General features: G+C 41.5%; 1 protein-coding gene across 1 annotated transcript in view; it reads left to right on the top strand.

The window, feature by feature from the left end:
- Nucleotides 1-4,456, top strand: part of LOC118393656 (potassium voltage-gated channel subfamily A member 1-like) — a 28,317-nt gene extending 23,861 nt beyond the window's left edge. Inside the window, exon 3 of the mRNA XM_035786556.2 lies at nucleotides 763-4,456. The gene's annotated coding sequence lies outside the window, so the exon portion shown is untranslated. The remainder of the gene's footprint in view (nucleotides 1-762) is intronic.
- Nucleotides 4,457-19,425: the final 14,969 nt, after the last annotated feature.

Genomic DNA, 19,425 nt, shown 5'->3' with positions numbered 1-19,425 from the left:
TGCTAAGGAATTGTGTTGCTAATTCAATCAATGTCTCATATATAGATATTACGAGAAGTGTCCATTTTCACAATATGCTCTAGGCAATAAAACATATATCTAATACATTTTATCTACCCAAATGTTTAAATCTGGGTTTATTTTCCCAATGAGGCCCTGGCCGCAGAGGGAGCATGCAGTTCACCAGTAGTGGAATGACGCACCCCTCCGTGTTGGCCTCCAGTTCCCACCCCTGACAATCCAGGTTAATGTTTTGGAACTACATGAGGCGTTTGGCTCCGAGCTGAACGGAGGACAAAAGGGTGTCAGGGACCCAATAACTCAGACTTAATGGCCGAGCTCGGGCGATTGTTATCTGATGTGGTATGCTGCAGATATTCCACTGGGCCATAATAATTTTTAAAAAAGAGACTGCAGTGTATTGGCACCCATGAGATTCGAATATGGGAATGGTTTCATGTTCATAAACGCTGACACCAGTTGCTAACCTGATAGATATTGTATATGCTGTATTGATAACCTGCTGTTAGATAACCTGGCATGATGAACTGGTATTTGTAGATAACTGGAATGATAATATCTGGTATTAGATAACCTGTAATGATAACCTGCCACCCATACATAACCTGTAACGACAACCTGTAATGATAAATTGGTCTTTGTAGATAACTGGAATGATAACCGGGAATGGTCTTTGATAACCTGTAGATAACCTGGAATGATAACCTGGTATTCATGTCCTGTTTATTTTTTTTGTTACAGTGCTATCAGTTGATGGCTTAGGAGAGGATGTGCTGGCTGGTACTCTTGGAATTGGCAGAGAAAGAGCAAATATTATGACTGGTCATCTGGGGTGAGACAACGGACATCGATAACCACAGATCCACTGCGGGAGTGAACCCAGCGATCGGACATCAGAAGTTTGAATGGACAAATTAGACATTGGGATATTATACGGAGCGCACAAGGAACAAAAATATTTCCTAGAAAGCCTGGAGGCATGGAAATGAGTAAGTCATGGCCCAAATGATTGCCTTAATTATTACATATATACCTATATATGAAGTGATGAAACTAGAGACTTATCCGAGTTCAAATATGTTTTTTGTGAAACAGTGTCTTGTAAGGAACAGATGTGAATATTTTAATAAGATAGAGAAAAATTGTTTGGTTGTAATGTCGACAATGTTTTAGTTGGGTCTGCTTTGTAGTTGTCATTGATAACCAAATGGTGGAGTTTCTCTCTGCTTACGTGCGGCAAGCAGAATGAGTTGATCTATTTTTATCTTGTTTCGTATTGTCAACCAAAATAAGGCTGGCTTGAGGCGGAGCTGCTCGCTCAGCTACCAGCTACAATGTCTTTCAATTCACAACATCATGTTATGACAACTATATTACAATTCAGAAAGGAGCAGGGAGTCAAAAACGAGACAAAATGACTCTACAATATACATGAAACATATCTGATTATTTTTGTCCTCTTTTTTTCCCACATACTGTAAGCATCTGTTCACACACTCTCAAACATAAAAGATGTCAGGTACGCATACACACACACACAAACACACCGAATGATCTACCGAAGGGACACAAAAGGGTTTTCCCTAAGATGCAAATGTTATTATGTTAGTGATATAATTGACCAGCTGCTTTGTTGACACAAACCTCGATCAATTTAAAGTTAACTGTATGCAAAGTAACATGGATGTGTGTTATATATTTTTTTAAACCTAGCCTTGACTATTACTTAACCAAAGTTTAAACCCTGATTTTATTGTACGCGGTGTACACTTCCTCTGGAGATGTTGTGAAAATAGATACACATTGAATAGAACATATGCCGATGTTTATATTTCTGTGTCCAAACAATGTGTCGCAAATCATGACATTTGAGACAATTCTACTTAGTTTGACTGTTAACAATGTTCATATCTTCAGAAGTCATGTTCCATTTTTATTTACATGAACGTTGTGAATGCTGCTCCAACAAGATCCGTGATTTTGCCCTTCAATTTAGATTTTGAGATTGTTCAATTGAGTTTCTTATTGTGCTGTTCTCGTATAACTGCTCGTAGAAAATCCGCCCGCTCTCTTTTGGGCTGCTTTCAAAGACACATAGTTGTATGCACTGCTTGCTTGTTGCAGCTTTGTCAGACAAAATCAAGTGTTTGCTTTTTTAAAAACATAAATGCCAGCTTATGTTTAAGCCCATCCTTCTTACGTTCAGTCACCAGCCAAGAACTTAGTAATTCTCGCTCCTGGGCGTGCTGTCTATTATTGTGATGTCGGCCCATGATGACCGTGCTTCAGGGCACCAACAACGCCAGAGATCTTTATTCTTTTTATGTTATTGAAAGGGGTGGAACCTAATAGCATATACAGTATTATTGACATGGACAATGGACTGCATTTCTATTCTCTTCCATAAAAAGAAAACATACATATCTCATTGTACTGTCTGAAAAGACATAGAACACTTGAATCTGGAGATGAAAAGTGCTCTCATATCAGTCTGTTCTTCATCTGCTTACATAGAAAATCCTAATTATACCCCCCCCGCCCCACCACCACTACTCCATATACATGTCTATTCTTATTGGTTACGCTATATCCCTCTATTACTAAATAGTTGAAGGTCTGTGGTCAAGATTTTCCTCAATGTTCAGAAAACCCTATCAAATATACCACGCTACCCTCTGCTAAAATGTACTTTGTTATCAAATTCTTTAAGCATCACTGGTTATTTACCAGTGATTGCAGAAAAAGTAAGTGCTGTTTATTCCCTGATCCCATAATCCCATTGTTTTACATTTTGAAGCAAACACAAAGCCCATGCACATCCTGATAATTGATGTCTGTCAAAGTGTAATAGTTTAAGGCTAAATCCCTCAGCACTTAATGGTATCATTTAGGTGTGCCTAGCAAGAAAGTTGTTGTGTCTTGCCATAGTTACGCTAAAATACTCTGGATTCCCAAATTGTAGTTGAATAAGCAGTGACTTAAGGGAAAACAAAGAGAAAGAGGTATCTTTCAACATCAAGTTTTTCTAGGACATTACAATGTTTCTATACTGTTAGATACTGTATACTGTTAGCAAAGCTGACCTTCTCCCTAGTTATCTACCCAATCCGTAGTATAACTCCGAAGGGATGGCTTCTTTTGACAATATCAATCAGTGTTATGTCCCGGCCTAAAGCACTACGCATAATGATGAGACTGTAACAAAACAATAATACAAAAAGCCATTCTAAGTCATCCGTATAGCCTGTGTAGCCTCAAGACCACAACAATGATTTTTGACTACATTATGGTAACATATTATGGTGATGGATGGACTGTGATTGGACTGAACTGAAAAGACAATGAAAGTCAATGAAAAGGCTTTTCACAATGCCCTAATATCAAAGATGGGGCTTAGCCCTGCCCACAGTATCTAGACGCATCTTTAGTATAGACATGAGGCCTGCTTCAAGGTGTGCCTAGTTACAGTGAAAAGATATAAACTATATAGCTGGTCTGTCTTTGAACACTAACCTGTTGTTCACGCGAAGTGTCTCAAGAGTGCTGATCTAGGATCAGTTCCCCTGTCCAGTTTATCTTATTCATTGTTGATCGAAAAGGCAAAACCGATCCTTTATCGGCACTCCTACTCTGACATGCTTGATACATACGGCCCCAAATATAACAAACATATACAAATCAAATCAAGTTCACAACTTGAAAATCATTATAATGACATGTTTAACTATTGTGTACATTTTAAAGTTGTGCCTTCTTGGGTATAGATAGGGTAGCTACTAAGGGTCCATTGTATATATGAATATAACAAACATAAACAAATCAAATCAAGTTTTATTTGTCACACTCTTCGTAGACAACAGGTGTTGACTAACAGTGAAATGCTTACTTGCGCGTTCATTTCCAACAATGCAGTTAAAGATTTTTAAAAAATGTAATACAACATTTAAATAGTGACACAAGGAATAAATACACAGTGAATAACAAATAAAAACAACATGGCAGTATACAGGGAGTACCTGTACCGAGTCGATGTGCAGAGGTACAAGGTAATTGAGGTAGGTATGTGCTGTACATATAGGTAGGGTTAAAGTGATTAGGCAACAGGATAGATAATACACAGTAGCAGCAGCATATGTGTGTGTGTGTGTGTGTGTGTGTGTGTGTGTGTGTGTGTGTGTGTGTGTGTGTGTGTGTGTGTGTGTGTGTGTGTGTGTGTGTGTGTGTGTGTGTGTGTGTGTGTGTGTGTGTGTGTGTGTGTGTGTGTGTGTGTGTGTGTGTGTGTGTGTGTGTGTGTGTATGTTTTGGTTACAGTAATATGTTTCAGCCATGGAATCATTGTACCATCACAAAGTACGTTTGCCATGAACATCCACATGGTAATGACATGGGTTATTTTTCTGTTAAAATGTAACTAAATGTTAATGCTGTCCGAGTATGTGTGTGTATTTGAACCATTCATTTTCATGAACACTGGAGGGTCATTAAGGGAGCGAAATCAAAATAGAACTGTCTCTTAAAGTTGATATTAAAACAACTCCGTAGAAGTGTATTTCAGGATGTTATAATATTCCTACAGTCCAAATGTGATAAAATACCGATGTTTTGGTCAGCCTTGCTTTTTTTCTGCATGTTTCTTTGTTTTTGAAAAGTGCATCCTAATTGGAGATGTTTGTATTCTTTTCTTGCAGTTACTTCTTCTCTCTGTACTATCTTTGGAGCTCGTTCATTTCCTACCCTTATTTTTGTATTTGATTTTGTATTTTTATTTAGGTCAATCTTCAGACTTTTGGATTTTCTACATCAATATCATTTTTGTAGGCAGCAATATGAGATGTCATCGAACGGAGTATGTGCAATGTTGAATAAAGAAAAATATAATATATGAAATAAAAACAACTTGCGAGAGTGACTTGTAGGGGATTGCAACAACATGATCTATGAATGGTATTCATATGTCACCTCATAATTGACTGGTTATGCCCTTATGCAAGAAGCACCTGTTGGACATGTTTTGCAGGGTTAAAGATGTACAATTTTACAGTAATAGGACCCATGTTGGCACCAAAAGTTCTAAAACAATGACATAGGATTCCAATGTGTACATCATTGAGGAGAACTTCATCATCAAGAGCATTGCTTGACCAGTACAACAATATTATAAATCCCAAAGACGCATATGGCAGTTACAATAAATAAGGACTTTATGAATTAAATTTGGAATAAGATCTTCCCATAAAAAAATGTGTATTGTTGCCGTAGGCATTATGTGACTCATCCCAGTTTTTCCAAATTTGGAAACGGAGCGTCACCCAGGGTCTTTTAGAATGTTCCAAGCTTTCTTACATCTGTCACCCAGTTGCCTCGAAGGCTTCCCAATAACCAGACATATTCTGTATAAACTTCTCTTGACAATTTTCTTTTACTCTGAACTCATCATTTGAAAGACCGTGTACACCATTGCTAAAATGTGTTAGTCCACAACAATGTCCTCAAAAAAAATCTTAAGAGCTGCATGGATTTCTCGAGACTATAACCAGTGTAGCCTCGTTGCGAAACAGGCTTCCCGAAAACAGTAAACCTGGGGAAGTTCCATGGCAGAAATGAGCTAAAGAGGGGTCAAACTATGCCAAACCAATCAAATGCCTTGCTTGGGCTGAGCTCCGAAGGTGCACACCAGAATAGTGCAGTGGGGACTAAAGATGTCTACTAAACAAGCAATGGTGACAAAACACTTTACAATGTTTGCAGCACGCTGGTTTTCATTGCATTTCTCTTTTATTTTGAGATGAGCTAAAGCTGAGGCAAGAGGGGAGAAATGATCTACAATGCTGACCATATCAATATATATATCAATTATGTTTCTGGAGTGATATTTGACTGTGCAGGCTAGCATGAGGGATAGGAAGTAGCTAGCCACAATGAAGTTCATTTTGAGAAAAGTCAGCTAACGTTGTAAGCTACCTAGGTATAACTAGCTACCGTTAGCTACTAGCTAGTTCAATTTCTCTCACGTGTAGAAAGCCATTACATTTTTTTTTTAAACAGCATGTTACTGACCTAAAAGGTTATCTGTGAACCCAGTATCTAGCTTATCCAGGGTCAGTGATAGGACTACATAGAGCAACCATGTACTGTCTATCTCCCTCAAAACTCAACTCTACAACCTGGAAGCCAGTTCCACTGCTTTTTTCTTTGTTCCCCTGAAATCAGGGACGGATTTAGACCTGGGACACCAGGTGGATGCAATTAATTATCAAGTGGAACAGAAAACCAGCAGACTCCGGACCTTGTAGGGTACGAGTTGAATGCCCCTGGTCTATCTACTATGGGAACAACGGAAACCCTTTTGCAACCAAAATTGTTAACATTTATAAAATTAAATGAAACCTCATAATATGTTACCTGTAATGACAATCTCCTGTAGCCAAATTGTCATCTCTTTATTTTCATACCGTACCTAAATTACAAGGGTTGGATTTGTACAAAGAAATTGTATATGTCAGCACTTACAATGCATGCGCAACATCTGGTATATGGTTTGCCTCATATGCAGTGTCTGCTGGTATCATTTTAAATTGAGAACATATAGCTCAACATGTAAAGGTGAGCTATTCTCTGTTTCAGATGACAGGTCCCCATGAGGCCAGTAACGCCACCATACTGTAGACCTATGGCTGCATTGGCCATGCATGCCATATGATAAGCTGCTAAATGGAATCAAATCAAAATCAAATCAAATTGTATTTGTCACATGCACCGAATACAACGAGTGTACACCTGACAGTGAAAGAAAAATAAGTGTTAAGTAAAAAATAGAAGAAAAATAAATAAAAGTAAAAAATAATTCAACAGCAGCAGTAAAACAACAATAGCGGGGCTATATACAGGGGGTACCGGTACAGAGTCAATGTGCGGGGGGCAACGGTTAGTTGAGGTAATTGAGGTAATATGTAGATGTAGGTAGAGTTAAAGTGACTATGCATAGATAATAAACAGAGAGTAGCAGCAGCGTAAAAGAGGGGCCTGGGTAGCCATTTACATTTACATTTAAGTCATTTAGCAGACGTCTTATCCAGAGCGACTTACAAATTGGTGCATTCACCTTATGACATCCAGTGGAACAGCCACTTTACAATAGTGCATCTAAATCTTTTAAGGGGGGTGAGAAGGATTACTTTATCCTATCCTAGGTATTCCTTAAAGAGGTGGGGTTTCAGGTGTCTAGGTGGTGATTGACTCCGCTGTCCTGGCGGTGAGGGAGTGTGTTCCACCATTGGGGAGCCAGAGCAGCGAACAGTTTTGACTGGGCTGAGCGGGAACTGTACTTCCTCAGTGGTAGGGAGGCGAGCAGGCCAGAGGTGGATGAACGCAGTGCCCTTGTTTGGGTGTAGGGCCTGATCAGAGCCTGGAGGTACTGAGGTGCCGTTCCCCTCACAGCTCCGTAGGCAAGCACCATGGTCTTGTAGCGGATGCGAGCTTCAACTGGAAGCCAGTGGAGAGAGCGGAGGAGCGGGGTGACGTGAGAGAATTTGGGAAGGTTGAACACCAGACGGGCTGCAGCGTTCTGGATGAGTTGTAGGGGTTTAATGGCACAACATAGCCCTTTGATTAGCTGTTCAGGAGTCTTATGGCTTGTGGGTAGAAGCTCTTAAGAAGCTTTTTGGACCTAGAATTGGCGCTCCGGTACCGCTTACCGTGCGGTAGCAGAGAGAACAGTCTATGACTAGGGTTGCTGGAGTCTTTGGCAATTTTTAGGGCCTTCCTCTGATACCGCCTGGTATAGAGATACTGGATGGCAGGAAGCTTGGCCCCAGTGATGTGATGTGATGCTACTGCACGGCAAGCGGTACCGGAGCGCCAAGTCTAGGTCCAAGAGGCTTCTGAACAGCTTCTACCCCCAAGCCATAAGACTTCTGAACATCTAATCAAATGGCTACCCAGACTATTTGCATTGCCCCCCCCCCTCGCTGCTGCTACTCTCAAAATTCTCTCCACCAACAAGAGGGGTGTGAACAGTTTATGTCATGAACAGTGCTTGTGCCCATTAAAATAGACATGGCGTGGGATGTTCCCCAATGCTGGAAGAGGTGCCCCGAGATAAAACGTTTTGGAACCCCTGGTATAAACAACAATAGATAATTGAGTAGTAACAAGTAGGCTATTATTGCTAAAGCATAATTTCAGGTGAACAAAAAAAACTCCTTATGTGGCCAACCTTGCTCCACTGATCCCTGATCTACTGGGTGTTCTGACCCAGCAATAGCACACTTGATTATCAACTCATTAGGTTTGATAAGTTTAATCAGGTGTGTTATTGCTGGGCTGAAACATAATCCTACACACCAGCAGACCTTCAGCAGGATTGGTCTGCTCCAATTGTAATAGGTTAATACCTTGTGTGTGATGTTTAACTGTATTTTTGTATACAACATACGCTTACATAGGTAGGCATACACACATATAACCCATGGCATATACACTCAGTGGCCAGTTTATTAGTTACACCCATCTAGTTCCGGGTTGGACCCCCCCCCCCCTTCCCCTCCAGAACAGCCTGAATTCTTCAGGGCATGGAAACGTTGATCAATTGGTATCAAAGGACCTTACATGTGCCAGGAAAACATTCCCCACGCCTTCACACCACCACCACCAGCTTGTACTGTCGACACCAGTCAAGATGGGGCCATGGACCCATGCTGCTTATGCCAAATCCTGACTCTGCCATAGACATGACGCAACAGTAACCGGGATTTGTGATGTTCTCAACTGTTCAATGTTGGTGATCGTGTACCCACTGGAGCCGCTTCTTATTTTTAGCTGATTGGAGTGGAACCCGCTGTGGTCGTCTGCTGCAATAGTCCATCCGTGACAAGGACCGACGAGTTGTGCCTTCCGAGATGCTGTTCTGCACACCACTGTTGTGCTGCACCATTATTTTCCTGTTTGTGACCCGCCTGTTAGCTTTCACGATTCTTGCCATTCTTCTTCGACCTCTCTCATCAACGAGCAGTTTTCGCTGTCAGGACTGCCACTGACTGGATGTTTCTTGTTTGTCACACTATTCTCGGTAAACCCTAGACACCGTCGTGCTTGAAAAGCCCAGGAGGCTGGCCATTTCTGAGATACTGCGACTGGTGCGCTTTGCACCGACGATCATAACACTCAAAGTCGCTTAGGTCACTCGCTTTGCCCATTATAACATTCAATCGAACAGTAACTGAATGCCTGTCTGCCTGCTCTATATAGCAAATAAACTGGCGTCTGAGTGTAGGTAGGCCTACCTGTGTTAGCGAATGTTGTATATAGAAATATCGCTGGTATGCACAGTTTCTTTGTGAGAAGGTGTTAAAGTTCACAGTTAGCCATTGTTATGTACTTAATTCCCTTAGCTAAACATTGTGTAACGTTAGTTAGCTAGCTAGCAGCTCAGTTGAGTTAGCTTTCAAAGTGGCCTACTACTAGCACGGTAATAGATCTTTTTTTTCAACGTTTTCAAAATGTATTTACTGACTTGAATAGAGTCTCCCACCGACTTTTTTGGATCCTTACAAAAACAAAGTAATAATCTTCAAGATTTTTCAAGTGATAGCAAAGCGCAGCCATGTGGACAAATGGAATTGTCACCAGAGCGGTTTAGAACGTGTTGTGACGTTTGACTTCACCAGCATGATCCACTTTCAGTTTTAAGAAATATAAATTGCAGACTGTCGGCCATACTTGATAACTTGAAAACGAGCACTTGAAACTAGCAACTCTCTACAAAGTGTGTCCTACCCGGATGGAAAAGAGTGATACACATAACACACAGCACCGCTTCTATGGTCATGTGGGTGGAGGGTTCTTGAAATGTAACATCCAATCAAAATCTTGTCGATGGGAGCCAGCGGACAATTCAAACCGTTTTTGTGATACAAAATTCTCCAGACCTCCAAGGGAGGCATGACAACAATGTGTTTTTGGAAGTACGGCAACGCGAGACTATAACCAGTGTAATCTCTGAAACTCACATCTAAATATGAATCTTGTTATTCAAAATCGTCAACCACTTCAGCAAGTAAGCTATCAACTGTTGCTGGTTGGAATGAATGTGAACTGTCCCTTTTGGTTACATCATGATTCATTTATTATAAAAGCAGAATGTTAATGTCATGGAACATTTGACACCAACATGGAGGCAGTGGTTCGCTGGCTCTGAGTCTCTCCCTCAGTTACTGTTCAGTTAGATAAAATGATCCAGCATGTTTTTTAATGACTGGCACCTTTTGTCTCTCACTCAGCACTAGAGACTGAGGATCACGAGAGCGTTTTCTTCCAAAAGGGTCTTCAGGTTGTTGTTTTTGAAACCTGATGCTCGAGTCATTCATGTTTGGCGCTGTTTAAATATTTTAAATGGGTCCGTCGTGCTGCAATTACTTGCCTCTTGGACAAGCGCCAGCCGCATCAGTCAAGCCCTCGACAAAGGCATTGCGCTGTACCTGCTCTCTGTGCTTGTCACAATTAGCTCCACAGGGACACGTCCACAGCAGCAGCCACTGTTCGCAGCAGCCAAACCACGAGCTTGACCACAGGGACATTTTACCCAGCTGTTTTTAGACAAATACCCCTGAAGCCGTAAATCGTACAAATAGCTAAAATATTTGAAAATGTTGAAGGAAACATGAAATAAGTGATACGTGCATATTGCTTCGTAATGTTTTTTAAAGGGGACACAACATTTGAAATGCACCAAAAGCAAGGGTAACAAAACAATTGTCTCCTTGATGATCTTGAATTCTTATTATAATGATCATCAAGGAGACAATTATTTTGTTACCCTTGCTTCAGGTGTATTTGAAATGTCCTCTCCCCTTTAAGAAAAGGAATGAGTTAATAATGCACTTGTCTTTGTGTGGGATAGTGTTCTCTCTCAAAGGTCAATGTGTGACACTGGGGCCAGACCACGGGGGCGTAAATTAGACCTGTGTGGAGTTATATATAGCCAGGCGCCCATCACAGCTGTCCTCTGAAACTGGGTGAACCTGTAGAGGGGGATACAAAAGGTTCTGGTTATATACACTTGCTGCGCACACAAACACATGTCGACACACGCACGCAGCAACGCACATGCGCACACACACACACACACACACACACACACACACACACACACACACACACACACACACACACACACACACACACACACACACACACACACACACACACACACACACACACACACACACACACACACACACACACACACACACACACCCCAACACCAAGACCGCATATAGAGTAATGTTTGACGTCGGTTCCATAGCTTTTGTTCGCGCCTGCCACCGTCTTCCAGGAATAGGCTCCATCACTCAAAGGCGTAACACAAGACTTGACAGGGAACAATATCCATGCACATGGTAGGCCCAGCTCTACGTTCCCATGCCAGCAAATGTGGTGTTCCTCTTTTCTGCCGCCTTCCACTCGGAGCACTGGAAACATAATGCCTCTGTATAGTACCGGCCCCTGAAATGGGACACCCCAAACCCCAATGGTACCTGTCTAACTACTAAACACACCACTGTTCCTTCCTATCCCTCCCTCCTACGAGCTATCTTACCATTTGCAATAGTGGTGTTTACAATAGGACTGCAGGTTGTCAAATATATGGAGATAACTTATGTATATGTCCTACAAAATCACCATTAATGTCAACAGTTGACAAAAAACATGTCATGTTGATGGATAAGATGTTCTTGTACTTTTTGATAGTCAAAGACAACTGTGATATGACTCAAGCACCAACCTTCCTCAAGGGTGTGTTTACAAAGAATTGCAGACAGTGTGACTGGCCCTGACCTTGGATGTCGAGCCATAACATTTTTCTTGCTCTGTCAACTCATCAAATATTGCTTGCATAAGTAAATAGAAAACTGTTAAGGTGAGCACATTGAAGGCCTTCATCGGAATAATGTAAACAATAGGTTTTGAGATGCAGTAGTGTTTGCTGAGGTGTTTTTTCTGAAAAGACTAAATGTTCGTGCACTATCTTTGTTGACACGACTGTTAACCCTGCGCGTGTCTAATTCTGAGAACGGGAAGCATTTCCCCGTGTTTACATACTGTACTGTGAATACTGAAATGCAAACTTGAGTGTGATAAAAAAAAGTGTCACAAAATGTAATGGAAGACTTGAATCTGAGTGGGGGGGAGAAAATCGATAAAAATACAAATCGGCTCTTTCAGTGCCTACACTCATTGTTCAGTTGTCAACTGGCCGTCATCTGACAAAACAAATCAAATCTTAATGTAAGCAGAAATTGCTATATGCTGGGACTGCCTAATTTGGAAGAGGTGGCACCCTAGATGACAGAAAATAATGTGCCTTGAGACACTAAAATCATGCATTTACAGGGTAGTCAAATAAACAAGTACGTTATAATTACATTGTAAGTATACATTGTTAACTGCTCACAAATGGTGATCCTTCATATAAAGTTGGAGCAATCTGGTACTATGTGATGAACAGGCAGACAGATTAAGCCCATTCATGTACAATATATCATTATCTGTGGTTGAACCCCTGACACTGAACTCATAACATCTGCAATCAACTCACAACAGTACATTCATCATGGCACCTCTGTGTGGTTGGGATTAGGTGGTAACAGGTGGTCAACTGCCAAAGGAAGGTCAAGGTCCAGTGAGGAGGTCTTGGACTATTGCGTTGATATGCCAGCCAGAGCTTTGGAGCATGTTATTATGTCTTTACTGTTCCGTAATCACAACAGATCCAAGATAACCACAAGCTTTGGGAGAATTCTATTCTTGAATGGATTAAAAACATGTTTTGTTAGGTCATGTGAGGAGTGCTTATGACGGGGTGGCTTTCCTCCTTTAACTCCCTGTCTACCGTTGCGAAAGAAAAGAGGGAGGGAGCGAAACAAGGATGTTGGACAAAATCATTTTCTTCAAAAATTGCTGCTTGAATAAACTTCGCTTGACTATATACACCAGTCTTTTAAAAAAAAGCTCATCATTAAAGATCTATGTTAAAGACAATAATATTCAATACACACATCATGATACATTACACTGCAATGGCAATTCAACTAGGTCATCTGTGGTCACCTTGTCATTCTAACGTGCTGAGCTAGAAATATGTTTAGCAGTTACCTACAGAATGAGTCTGTGTATGATCTAGTGCAGTCGATCCAAATGTTTAGCCAATCATGTGTGCACTTTGAGATGACTATGTAATATTCTGGGCTCATCACAGCCTATCAATGAAATGGCTGCAAATAAGACATCAGTTTGATAGTAGGCGTTATGTAACACGTGATGTTTTGCTCCAATTGTCTGCAGGAGCTCTGTCTGAGCTCATTCCCTTGTCTCTAGAGGACTCTGCCAAGAGTGAAACGGTTTGTGCGTAGAGAGAGTGCGCTGTGTTGCTCTGGCAGCGAAAATGCATTTGGGTGACGTGTGAAGGGAAAATTGTGTTTGTTGTCATGGTAACTGCCAGTATGGTTTGTCTGGAGCAAAAAAACACCCTGGCAAGGGGCTAGTCTGATTCCAGGACTGATTCAGAGGAGAGCTCTCCTCCATTTTGAAAGAGACGTTTATCTTATTGAAAAGGCTAAACGTTCTGTTGTGCACAGAATTTGAAGAACCAAAGGCTAAGACCCTGTTCAATCAAAACCTTCCACTGGATTTCCAGGTAAAGTGCATACCCAGCAAACAGGGGATGTCCTGAGGACATGCGGTGACGTTCCCATTAGGTCCCTTAAAGGTTTCGGCTTGACGTTATCCCGCTGACGCTCTAAGAACGTTGCGTGACGGACCCATGGGAATGTTTTCTGGGGGACCTTAGTCTAGTACCCGGTATGTTCCCAGGACGTCAATAAGGACCATGTCAGGACATTTTTAGTTCATTTTTAATCGTCCTTTAATCGTCTTTAGGACATTGCGTGATGCTCCTAAGGGAATGTTCTCTGGGGGACCTTGTCTAGTTCATTGTAAGATCCGACATCCTAAGGACTAGCAAAATGAACGTCCTGATTCCAGCACTCTGGGGGATGTTCTCTGGGGGACCTTTGTCTAGTTCCCTGTAAGTTCCCTGGATATCACTGAGGATATTGTCAGGCCCTTTTTAGGACGTTCGTTTTACTAGTCCTTAGGACGTCGCATGATGGTCCCAAGGGAACGTTTTCTGGGGGACCTTTGTCGAGTTCTCTGTAAGTTCCTGGGGACGTCACTGAGAACCATGTCAGGACCTTTTTAGAATGTTCTCAGGAGGTTCATTTGACTAGTCCTTAAGGCGTTGTGTGATGATCACAAAGGAACGTTCTCTGGGGGACCTTTTTCTTGTTCCCGGTTTGTTCTCGGGACGTTCCCCTGGACAAACCGGGAACGAGACAAAACCTCCAGGGGACGTTGACACAATGTCCCTAGAATGCCCTAAAAACATCCTCATAACGTCCTTGAGACAAACCGGGCACAAGACAAAACCTCAAGGGGATCATGACACAACGCCCCAAGAATGTCCTAAAAACATCCTCGGGGACGTCCCGGGGACCAACCGGGAACTAGCCAAAACATCCACGGGTTCATGACACAATAATGACTTTTGGTGACCATTTCAGGACTTCCTAACTACTCATTACTGTTAGCAGGGCAAGAATAAAAATCATTCTGTGTAGCAAGTTGTCACTGTCTATGGCAGGGTTCCCCAACTGACGGCCCACATGTGATTTTGTTTGAGCCCCCAAGTTCTGACATAAAAAAACTGTAAAAAACACCAGCAAATCAGCTCCAAGTGATTTTAATTGTAGAAATTTGTTCCAAAGAATTTCCATGTGTAATAGAGAGATTCTGTATATGTGATTGTATACAAATGTAACCAAGGTTTGAAAGGATTAGGTTTTAGTCAAATGTTATATTTGTTTGGGCTTCTTGCGATCAATTTGTAGTCAACAAATGATTTGTAATTATGTTCTGGCCCCCTTGACCATCCGCTCAAGACAAAAATCAGCACGCGGCTGAATGTAGATGATGATCCCTGGTCTATGGTGACAAATTACGCTTTTGAACTGCCATAAACAGTAAATAACTACATGCTTTGAATGATGGGAATACAGTATGTGCCCTTGAATTTACGTCAGAGTATATCAACTCACCATTCTAGTGGTATGCTCTTTGGTTTGCACAATGTACTAAGCCTTTTGAAGGTGTCTCTCAGTCCATGGCATGAGCCCGACAAAAGAGAAGTATCTTGATATTGATCAACTGCTTTACAGGGGAACAGGACAGTAAAAATAAAATCACCAGGTAAGTCATTCTAAATAGATACAGTATCTGTGGAAAATGAACACGGAAAAACAACATATGGTACAACATTATTCACAATCATATAGCAATAAATATATGTCCTTATTGTAGATAACTTGGGAATTGTGATTGGCAATCTGTCAAAAAGAGAGAGTTGAATGGCCGTTTGAGTGGCACACTGACTGAACACCTGAAAGAATGATAACGGTCTTCGCTAGTCTTGGCTAAGCTGAGGTAGTTGTGTGCTGTCACTGCTTGTTTGAGATACATGACCTTAACACATTTCAGTCTGACATCTCCCAGACTTCACTGGCGAGGAGAGGAGGAAAGAAAGAGAGGAGAGGGATGCTAACAGCTTCCTGCAGAAATAGAGCACTTCTCCAGCCACACAAACTAGAGAAATATAAATGCATGCGACAATGACCTCGTGCACACACACACACACACACACACACACACACACACACACACACACACACACACACACACACACACACACACACACACACACACACACACACACACACACACACACACACACACACACACACACACACACACACACACACACACACACTCTCTCGCACACACAGAGGCATGCAGCATGTGCCGCTGTCACGTTCACCTCATTCACTCATAGTCGACTGTAAACTGCTGCACAGCTGTAACATGATTGAGGTCTGCTTTGATTGTTTGCACGAGTGTGAACCGAAAGCCATAAATATTCCTCCTCCGAGAACGTGCACTAAAATTAGCATAAATCTTGTTTTTCTCACAGACCAAAATAGAAACTAAATGGCTCGAAGGGAAACAAAAGGCATCCTCCGGTTCTGAGCAAGTATCACACATACAGGCTGCGCCGGGAGCTCAGGCTTTACATAAAATGAGCGTTGATAAATTTAGTTTGGGCTTACGTAACCACGCTCAGATTGAAACATACTCAGGAAGCAGAAAAAAACACTTGAAACGTATTTCATTTCTCAGAGTTGCTCGGCTAATGAATTTGCAGTAAAGCTGCAGACATGACACACGGCGATGACACACGGCGATGACAGCGACGCGCTTGACGGGGATCTGGCATTTGGGAGCAGCTAAGCTGATAGACTCATGCAGTTATGGTAATGTTGCCTTCGACGGTGTTGGCCTCATCAGCTTCTGTTCTGAAAGCTCCCAAATCCGGGGAGAAGGTGCCTAACTAAAACGGTATGTACGCACATAGCACTGTGATAGGATCTGCGTCTGCGCACCTGTGCCTAACTTTTACCACAGTAAGTTACTGGACAAAAATCGGATCAAGCGCCAGTTTCAGAGGACAGATTTTTTTTTTCTCGATCTTTACATCAGAGGCTAAATAGGCTCCAAATCACTGGTGCATGATGGGAAAAAGACGTGCATCCAAGACAACATTAACACGGGGGTCCCAGAAACTGTCTTCAGCAACTCAGTCAGTTGTTCATCCCAAATACGATATCCAAACTTCGTCTTAACCTTTAACAGATGATTAATACAGACATAGATATTCTATTTGTGTAGACCCATCTTTCAGGGCAGGTAGGGCAGAGCCACCTGTTTAAAAAAAATAAAAGTTGGCCTGCTTTGCATGTAATTCCGACATTAATTCGTGTCACATTTGAGCAAACAATGTATTGAAAGAAATCCTTGAGTTAATAAAGCAGCATACAAACTTGGTCTCTTTAGCCCCCCGCACCACTCTGATTTAGAGGGGTTGGGTTAAATGCGGAAGACACATTTCAGTTGAATGTATTAAGTTGTGCAACTGACTAGTTATGACATTTTCCTTTCCCTTTCTTCCTTGAGTAAGGCAGCTCCAAAATGCAGCTGTTTCAAACTATCTCAGTGCTTTCTATGGTGGGGGGGCAGCCAGCGAAAGCCCAGAGGGTAGGCGTTGTTAATCATCTCTGGTTGCGCTGTGATTGGCTTATGGCTCTGTCGCTCATTGGGACACTACTGTACATCACCGCAGAATCTAAGGGAGTGCTAGGCACTTCAAGACCCCCTATGGTGCTGCCATAGATTTACAGTAGAAGTGCCCGTCCAAGAAAGCTTCAAGATCATTGGCCATAGATAAAAGGACGTCAAATCACGTTATATCTCCTTGTAGCTTTGATTGGACTGATCATGTCAACATCATACTTCTACATTTTAGCTAGCAAACTAGCTAGCTAGATAAGCAGTCATCGTGAATTATGTCAACAATCTACTAGGAAATCCTTTTCAATCCCTGTAATATGAAGAGAAAATAAAGAGAAAATGTCTCGGTGCACATCGACCATTGGACATAAACATTACACAACAAGTTGTAAATTTCAAATTCAACAATGAGTGGTTTGGAAGGAAGCAAAGCAATCACAATTTTGCTTCCACTGCCTGCTATTCGGTGGAGAGGGTGGGTGGTCCAAGTAGGTTTAAGGATTTAAAACGTGTCAGAAAGGGTCTCAAAACATGAGAATTGTGCATCACACGTAGACAACGCAGTTAAACTGGGATTACTGGGGAAATCAAACGTTGTAGCTCAGCTATACATATAGACGAGCCATGACTTTCACAACAAACGAATTGATGAGAACAGGTACTTGTTTGCCAGAATTATAGTATGCATTAAATTGTGTGCCAATTGTGAGACAGCACTGCGGGGCAATGACGAGTCAGCAGACCCCTGCCCAGGCATTTGCTGGTGTACCATGCGTGAAGGTGATTACAGGCTAGAAAGGCATTATGACGACCTACCCCTTTTTAAGGGTACATCAAACATGATCCAAAACGAACATCCTTAAAAGGATTAAAAGCCTTCACACGCAAAACACAATAGGCCTGAAAAACACAGACACAGTAACTGAGAAGTTTGCCCACGAGAAGGACTGTCGCGCCACCTTCCTGTTTGAGTGGGCACAGCACGACAACGGTGAGTCCAGAGGTATGTCTTGTATGCTGCTGCAGTAGTGATGTAATATGCCAGGGATAGTGTAGCTAAGAAAGTAACACTAAGTGTACAGTAAATGCAGAAAGTATTCAGACCGCTTGACTTTTTCCATATTTTGTTACGTTACAGCCTTACTTTAAAATGGATAAAATAGTTTTTTTTCCCCCTCATAAATCTACACACAATACCCCATAATGACAAAGCAAAAGCCGTTTTTATGTTGTTGTTGCAAATTCATTTAAAAAAACACTGAAATATCACATTTACATAAGTATTCCGATCCTTTACACAGTACTTTGTTGAAGCACCTTTGGCAGCGATTACAACCTCTGTAATCATTGGAACACAGGAGCGATAGTTGCTGATAATGGGCCTCTGTACGCCTACGTAGATATTCCATAAAAAAAGCTGCCGTTTCCAGCTACAATAGTCATTTACAACATTAACAATGTCTACACTGTATTTCTGATCAATTTGATGTCATTTTCATGGACAAAAAAAAGGGACAGTTCTTAGTGACCCCAAACTTTTGAACAGTAGTGTAAATGTTAAATATATAAGAACAAACATTATGAATTTACTGAACATAAATGTAATAATGTTTGTGTATGTTTCAAAACAAGTAAAAATGTGTTATTATTGAAGGAGAATGCGGTTCTTATCGACTTACACAAATCCACAAGGAGTCAGTAGAAACCATATTTAAGCAAGTCAGCCATTTCAGCTATGATTTTTAAAAAGGCAGCAAATCCGGCTGAAAGAACTGTTTCACTGCCACACGAGTCTCCGCTGATTGCCAGGTGGAGTTGTGGTAAGGATTCACTCCACGGTGCTGAAAGGAAAGCACCGCTGTCGGAACAGCTTTATGTAGGCCCTAACAGTTTGTGGACACCGTTTGTCACCGTTATAGTGCATGTAATGTATTGTTAGTGTTGTGTTGTGTAGTGGCTTTGCTGGCATGCATCTACAAAACAATTGGTTAAGTTTGCCCCTCCACTACATACAGTGGGGCAAAAAAAGTATTTAGTCAGCCACCAATTGTGCAAGTTCTTCCACTTAAAAAGATGTTTTGCAAATTATGGTGGAAAACTACTATAACTATTTGGTCAATAACAAAAATTTCTCAATACTTTGTTATATAGCCTTTGTTGGCAATGACA

This window comes from Oncorhynchus keta, chromosome 14 (assembly GCF_023373465.1).
Source record: "Oncorhynchus keta strain PuntledgeMale-10-30-2019 chromosome 14, Oket_V2, whole genome shotgun sequence".
NCBI classification, from domain to species: domain Eukaryota; kingdom Metazoa; phylum Chordata; class Actinopteri; order Salmoniformes; family Salmonidae; genus Oncorhynchus; species Oncorhynchus keta.
Note: the sequence above shows the minus strand (reverse complement) of the source record. Positions and strands in the feature narration are given on the sequence as shown.